Raw genomic sequence first — 8,122 nt, 5'->3', positions numbered from 1 at the left:
AGAATCGCCGCCGCCGACCAGATCGCTTTGTTGCCAACGTCAATGAGCCACGCGCAAAGCATAACTACGATGAGCAGTACAAGAAGATCCTCGACGGTCCGTGCCCCCTGCACAAGAACGCCAAACACAAGATGAAAGATTGCCTTGGTTTGGCTAAGGAGTTCCAGGAGAAAAAGTACAACGACGACAATGGTGGGAACGGAGGACGCCGACCACCAGGGGATAATAATAATGCCTTCTAGGACCATGACAAGGTGGTCGCCACCATCTTTGGGGGTCTCGCCTCCAACAAAAGTAGAAGGGAATGGAAGCTCGCCGCCCGACGAGTGCTCGCCGTAGCTTCAGAAGAAACTACCGCCAACCCCAGCTATCGCCCGTGGTCCGAAATCTCCATCACCTTCAGTAGGGCCGACCAGTGGGCAGACATACCCTACACAAGGCATTTTCCCCTTGTCCTTGACGCGACTGTTCAGAAGGTGCTCTTCAGAAAAGTCCTCATCGACGGTGGGAGCGCTTTGAATCTACTCTTTGCCGGGGCCCTAAGGGAGCTCGGACTCAGGACAACAGACCTCACGCCCTCAGACTCCTCCTTTTGGGGCGTGGTACCTGGCAGGGCATCCAGACCACTTGGGGAAATTACCCTACTAGTACAATTCGGCACGGTAACCAACTACAGAGTGGAGCATATCAACTTTTATGTCGCCGACTTCGACACCGCCTACCATGCCATACTAGGGCGTCCGGCTCTGACCAAGTTCATGGCCGTTCCGCACTATGCGTATTTGGTGTTGAAGATGCCTTCGCCTGCAGGAGTCCTGTCTCTGTGGGCAAACCTCTCCGTCGCCTATGCCTGCGAGACGAAAAGTCTCGCTCTCGCCGAAGCCACCGACCTCTCCATCCAGATGGCCAGCGTGGTCACCGAAGCCAAGACCGCATCTGCTGACGACATGGAGATCCCAGAGCCTCCCTAGGCCTCCGCCAAGTCCAAGGAAGTCAAGGAGATTGGCCTCAGCCTCGACGACCCTTCCAAGACGGTGAAAATTGGGGCTCACCTTGACCCCAAATAGGAAAGCGTGCTCGTCTCCTTACTACGTGCCAACGCCGATGTGTTTGCTTGGAAACCTGTAGACATGTCGGGGGTACCACGGGAGAAGATCGAGCACTCCTTGAATGTCTCGCCGACCGCTAAACCGATCAAGCAGAAACTTCACCGATTCATGCCGGACAAAAAGGAGGCTATTAGGGTAGAAATAAAATGGCTCTTAGCTGCCGGATTTATAAAAGAAGTGTATCATCCAGATTGGTTAGCTAATCCTATTCTTGTTAAGAAAAAGAATAAAGAATGGAGAATGTGTGTTGATTATACTGATCTTAACAAACACTGCCCTAAAGTCCCCTTTGGCCTGCCTCAGATAGACGAGGTTGTAGACTCCACCGCCGGCTGCGAGTTGCTTTCCTTTCTCGACTGTTACTCAGGCTACCATCAGATCTCCCTCAAAGAGGAAGACTAGGTTAAAACATCGTTCATCATGCCTTTTGGTGCATACTGCTACACCACTATGTCCTTCGGACTAAAGAACACCGGCGTGACCTACCAAAGGGATATCCAGACATGCCTCGACCAACAGATCGGAAGCAATGTCGAAGCCTACATCGACGACGTGGTCGTCAAGACTAGAACCGCCGACAATCTTATCACCGACCTTGAAGAAACTTTCTCCAACCTAAGCAAATACCGATGGAAGCTGAACCCTTCAAAGTGCATCTTTGGAGTTCCATCCGGTATCCTGCTCGGCTACATCGTCAGTGCTCAGGGCATCGAACCAAACCCTGACAAAGTCTCCGCCATCACCAACATGAAACGACCGACGTGTGTCAAGGATATACAGAAGCTTACAGGCTGCATGGCTGCACTAAGCCGATTTATCTCGTGCCTCAGTGAAAAAGGGCTACCTTTCTTCAAGCTCCTCAAGGCCTCCGAGCTCTTTTCTTGGTCAGAGGAGGCAGACACAGCCTTCGAGCGGCTCAAATTGTTTTTAACAAAACCTCCAATCATGACAGCGCCATGACCAGATGAAACTCTGCTGGTTTACATCGCTGCCACTTCTCGAGTTGTCAGTATGGCTATTGTCGTCGAGCGTGAGGAAACTGGACACGCCTACAAGGTACAGCGTCTGGTCTATTTCATCAGCGAGGTACTTAATGAGCCCAAAACTCGTTATCCTCAGGTGCAAAAGCTGTTATATGCAATTCTAATCACCTCACGCAAGCTCCGACATTACTTCAAATACTACAAGATCGCCGTGGTCACTGAGTTCCCTCTGGGGGACATTCTCCGTAATAAAGAGGCCAATGGTTGTGTCAACAAGTGGGCTGTTGAGCTCGGCACCTACTCCATTGACTTCAGAAGCAGGCCAACCGTAAAGTCACAGGCGCTCGCTGATTTCATCGCTGAGTGGACTGAAATCCAAGAACACATTGCTGCCACTTGCCCTGAGCACTGAGTGATGTACTTCGACGGCGCCCTTAATATTAATGGGGCTGGTGTAGGCATTCTGTTCATCACACCAACGAAGGATAAACTCCGATACGTTCTTTGCATACATTTCCCAGTCTCTAACAATGCCACGAAATACGAAGCATGTCTCCATGGCCTCCGTATAGCCGTCGAGCTCGGCGTCAAATGCCTTATGGTATATGGGGATTCCGCGCTGGTTATCAATCAACTCAATAAAGATTGGTCCTGTTCTAGTGAGAAGATGGACGCTTACTGCGCCGAAATCAGGAAGCTTGAAGGGAAATTCTACGGCATCGAGTACCACCACGTGGTATGGGATCAAAACCAAATAGCCGACAAACTATCGAAGATAGGATCTTCTCGCACCACGGCTCTGGCGGGGATCTTCATTCAGGACCTCTTGACACCATCCATTAAGGAAGACAAGGAAGTTGTAGAAGTACCCCCTGCCGAGTAGTTGGTGCTCACGATACCTTTGCAGGTCGTCGATTGGAGGGAACAATTCATCAAATACCTCTCCAACGGCGAAGTACCCGCCGACAAAATCGAAACCGAACGACTAATTCGCCGAAGTAAGCACTATGTGTTGGTGGATGGTAGCCTGATGAGGAAAAGTGCCAAGGAAGGGATACTGTAGAAATGCATCATCCAAGACGACGGTGTGAAGCTACTATCTGAAATTCACTCTGGCTCCTGTGGCAATCATGCGGCTTCGAGAACACTGGTCGGCAAAGCTTTCCAAGCAGGTTTCTACTGGCCCACGGCCATTACCGATGCAGAAGATCTCATTCAACGATGTGAGGGATGTCAATTTTTCGCCAAGCAAATACATGTGCCGGCACAAGAATTACAAACCATTCCAGCCTCCTGGCCATTCGCATGCTGGGGACTGGATATGATCGGGCCTTTCAAACCTATGCCAGGAGGTTTCCGGTACGTGGACGTCGCCATCGATAAGTTCTCCAAGTGGATCGAGTACAAACCACTCGTCGCAGCTACTGCTAAGAAAGCAGTCGAGCTCTTTGAAGACATCGTACACAGATTTGGTCTCCCGAACAGCATCATCACCGACCTCGGGACAACTTTTACCGGCCATCATTTTTGGGACTTCTGCGAGGACAGATGCATCTATGTTAAATACGTTTCCGTTGCTCATCCTAGAGCTAACGGTCAGGTCGAGCGAGCTAACGGTATGATCCTCGACGCCCTCAAGAAAAGACTCTATCAAAGAAAAGAAAAGCACCCAGGCAGATGGCTCAAAGAACTACCAGCTATGGTCTGGGGACTGCGCACTCAAGCCAGTCACAGTACCGGTGTATCTCCATATTTTATGGTCTACGGCTTGGAGGCCATACTTCCAGCGGATATTGCATTCTGAGCACCCAGAGTAGAAAACTATGATGAAGACCAAGCTGCAGCTGTTTGGACAGAAGACATTGATCGGGCCGAGGAAGAATGTCTGATTACTTGCGTCCGCACATCCAAGTATCTCGAAGGTCTGCTGAGGTATTACAACTGTAACGTCAAAGGTCGTTCGTTCGCGATCGGCGACCTCGTCTTACGTCGGAAACAAAAAACCGAAGGGCTTCACAAGCTATCTTCACCGTGGGAGGGTCCTTACATCGTAAAAGATGTTACTCGACTAGGGTCTTATCGCTTATGCGACTTAGATGGACTCAATGTTCCCAACTCCTGGCACATAGAGCACCTTATACGTTTCTACCCCTGAAACAACATAGATATGTATTCTTTACTTTAATATTAATAAAGTTCTGGTCTCCATAATTTCTCTACATTTTTTCCTTCATCATAAGCTTCACTTACCGTTAGCGGGATATAAGTCACTCCGCGACGGCCTCCAATACGCTCGACAAGTACGCCCAAATCGCCGAGCACGATTTCTCCAAATCACCGAGCACGGTAACTCCAAATCGCCGAGCACGATTTCTCCAAATCGCCGAGCACGGTAACTCCAAATCACTGAGCACGATTTCTCCAAATCACCGAGCACGGTAACTCCAAATCGCCGAGCACGGTAACTCCAAATCGCTGAGCACAATTTCTCCAAATCGCCGAGCACGGTAACTCCAAATCGCCGAGCACGGTAACTCCAAATCACCGAGCATGATTTCTCCAAATCGCCGAGCATGATTTCTCCAAATCATCGAGCACGATTTCTCCAAATCACCGAGCATGACTTCTCCAACTTGACAACACATTAACTCCCAATCACCGAACATGATTTTTCCAAAAATCGCCTACTATGCTTCCTCCAGGTCGCATAGGTTTTCTACAAAAACAACGATGGTCTTGCGTTCCAATTTTCGCAACATAGCTTGCCGATCGTCAAGCAGCACACCTTTTTTCCTTCTGTTCTCCATGGAAATGACCCAGTCTCTGACTACATCCTACACGCGCTTAGGGGCTCCGCCCTCTGCATTACGGTTGGTCGGCTGCTGTTCCCTGGCCATGCCTGTTCGTCCTACACGTGTCAGCACCTCTGCGCTCGACGTTATGGACTATGGGCTAGTCAAGGCCTAGATTTCAGGCATGAACAAAACGCTCGGACGCTGCTTTAGTCATTTCTCTCACCACGTTACCCAAGTTGGCTGCTGGGCAGCACGTTTTTTTGCAATAGTAACTCCGGAGGACACCAAGGCTCTAACGTCCCACCAAACGTACTATGAGCTCGGTGCTCTGCGTGTTGGGCAGTAGGCCACGGTCTTATGACAACGCCTGTTTCTCCAACACACGCATGGGCTCCGCATTATGCATTACGGATCACGACCTAACTAAGGAATCAAATAAATCAAGTATCACAGGCGGTCATATCCGGATAGTTCGTTAAGCTTCGCCAATAGTTTCTGTTTCGCTAAACAGGTCTATATCGCCGACAAGCACCTTCGCCACATCCTCAACGTCATCCTCCAGCTGCTGGGTTTGCACGTCGCTCAGCCCATCGGCGAACCCACCGCCTATCGACTGGATGTTGACGGACGGATAATGGGACCGAACCACTACAAGGGCATGAGTAGCGGCGGTCAAAACGGCATCGCGGTTGAAGTTTTTGAAGTTCTCCCACGCTGCCTTGCATCTCTGAACGATGGTGTCCGGTCCTTGCTGCCTACCATTAGGACGGGGTGCCGGTTCAATGTCGACGCAGTCGAGCACTGGTTTTATCGCGGCAGCTATAGTGTTGAAGTTGTCCTTCTGGACTTTGGCTTCCTGCACCAGCACATCGAACTGTGCCTTGGTTTTATGTCGATAATCTACAAGAATTACAATGGTTCGTCACGGCAAAAAAGTATTACGATGTCACATCTGGTTAGGGGAAACTTACCTTTCAATTCTTCGGCCAGTTTGTTGGCTCGTTCCGATTCCTTCGTTTTCTCCTGTTGGATTTGTTCGACGCTCTGGCGAAGCTGGTTGAGTTCTGCATCTTGCTCTGCAAGCACAAAAGATAAGAAACGGAGAAAATATACGGCCACTTACTGCAAAACACATTATGTGAAAATGAATACCGGATTTCAGCTTGGATACATCCTCCAACTGCTGGCACTTCCGGTCGAGCTGCTCAGTTTTACTATCGAGTTCTCTGTTTTTCTTCATCAACTGCTCGGACATTTTCTTAAGTTCCTCGGATACAATCGCCAGCTCCTCGGATGTCTTCTTCAGCTGCTCGGACAAAGCTGTTAGTCGCTCGGACAGAACCCCATTCTGATGTTCAAGGTCCCGCGAGTTCGACTCCGCAAGGTCCCGCTCGTGCTGGGCCCTCTGAATACTTTTCTCCGAAAGACTTAAAGCCTCCCGGAGTATCTTATTTTCCTCAGCGAGGGGCTCCATCCTCTTTATCAGTTGGTGCCGTTGATCGGCTGTCCGAGCTATCCCCTGCGGATTAACAATGAGAGGGATAAAGCTTGATCTTCAAACAACATATATCGGTGTTATTGGCACGGCACTCACCTCGATTTGAGTCATAACTCCAGCGACGGCGGATTTCAGCCTCTTTATCTCCCTGGTGGTGTTTTCTTCCTCGACGACTACCACCTCTTCACCGCGTTTACGGAGAATCCGGACGGACTAGGGCTCAGGTATGGCACGCTCGATCTCCACGACCTTGTCTTCCTCCGCAGTCACTTGAGGCACCACCAGGGGGCTAAGTGGTCGGACCGCCGCTCCGACCACTCCTGGCATCCCTGCGGGTGATGACGTTTGCTCCTCAGCCATTGACGGAGTTGCATCTGTAGCCTCCGACGCATCAACAACAGCCGCAGTTTCTGCTTCCAAGGTAACGGCTTTTTTGGTCGTAGCCGAGGTTGCGGTCGCCGACGCGCCGGTTGTGTGCGTCAATGATTCACCATCGCCAGGTATGCTGGGAGCGGTGGCTGGCCCGTCCTCTGTTCGTCGAGCACTAGGGGACTCCCGGATGGGAGCAGTCGTCGTTTTTTCTTCTGAGGTCATGGGCCTCGGCGTCACACTGCGTAATATCGGCTTCTCAGTAACAAGGAGAAATCAAGGAACAAAATTGTTACTCCAAGGCAAATATACTTACGGTTTGGTCTTCCGATTGATTTTCTTGAATCGGCGATGCCTGCCTGACCCCCCAGGTGCAGCTGCTTGGTCGGCTTTATGGGAGGACTCCTACGCCTCTGCAGCGGGCTGCCGCTCTTCTTGGTGCCCGGGGCCCCCCTTCTGTGCGTTGTTCGGGGACTTCGGTAGTTTGCATCACTGGGACATCCGCCGTTGCCCGATCATTACCTTCCCGTGATCGATGCTTGGGAGCGTCAGCATCCGTCGGTGCCTCCGTCGTGCTCAGCGGAAGCACTGACTGGTCCTCGTCATCGTCCGACCACTCTAGCACAGCCGTTCATCGTGGCCGAACTGCTCGGTCCTCTCCAAGAGAGATGCCGCCTGGTTTGTCTGCATGAGAGCTGGCGGTTTTTCTCCTTTTTTGGACCGGCTCGTCTACCGCCGGTCTTTTCCCGTGGACCTTGTCTGACACCGGGGATGGACTATCCGACGGGGAGCTCGGCTCATCTTCTTTGGGCTGCAATGGCCGCCGAGGATCTACTCCTTTTGGCCAATCGGCTCTCGGCACGTTCGAAAAGTATATTGCCCTATCCTGCGAATGGATCTTTTCATAAGTACGTTAGTCCTATGCTCGGCAATTAATGCTTGATAGACGCAAAGTGAAATGGTTACCTGAGGAGGTGGATTGGTGTAGTTGAAAGCTTTCGTTCCTTTTGGCCAGCTAAATGAGACATTCGAAGTAAATAGATCCATGGCACGGTCCGTCACTTCCTTCTTTGTCAGACGATCTGTGTTTTCTCGGGTACCGTCATTGTCACCTTTAAAATCAAATGCCGGGTGGGCCCTCTCTTTGCAGGGCTGAAGGCGCCGTACTATAAAGCTAGCCACCACCAGTTCACCCCGAAGCTCAATGCCCTTAATCAAGTCTAGCAGTTCCATTACCTGCTCCATCTCAGCATTGTTGGGTTTCTTCGACTAGTTAATATGATTAACCGGAATGTGGTGGACGTCTCATCGAATCATTGGGTCACTTTGTTTGATATAGAACCATCTGGCATTCCAACCTTTGAGGGA

This window comes from Miscanthus floridulus, chromosome 5, assembly GCF_019320115.1.
Source record: "Miscanthus floridulus cultivar M001 chromosome 5, ASM1932011v1, whole genome shotgun sequence".
Lineage (NCBI taxonomy): Eukaryota > Viridiplantae > Streptophyta > Magnoliopsida > Poales > Poaceae > Miscanthus > Miscanthus floridulus.
The sequence above is the reverse complement of the archived record's forward strand: the minus strand, read 5'-3'. Positions refer to the sequence as shown.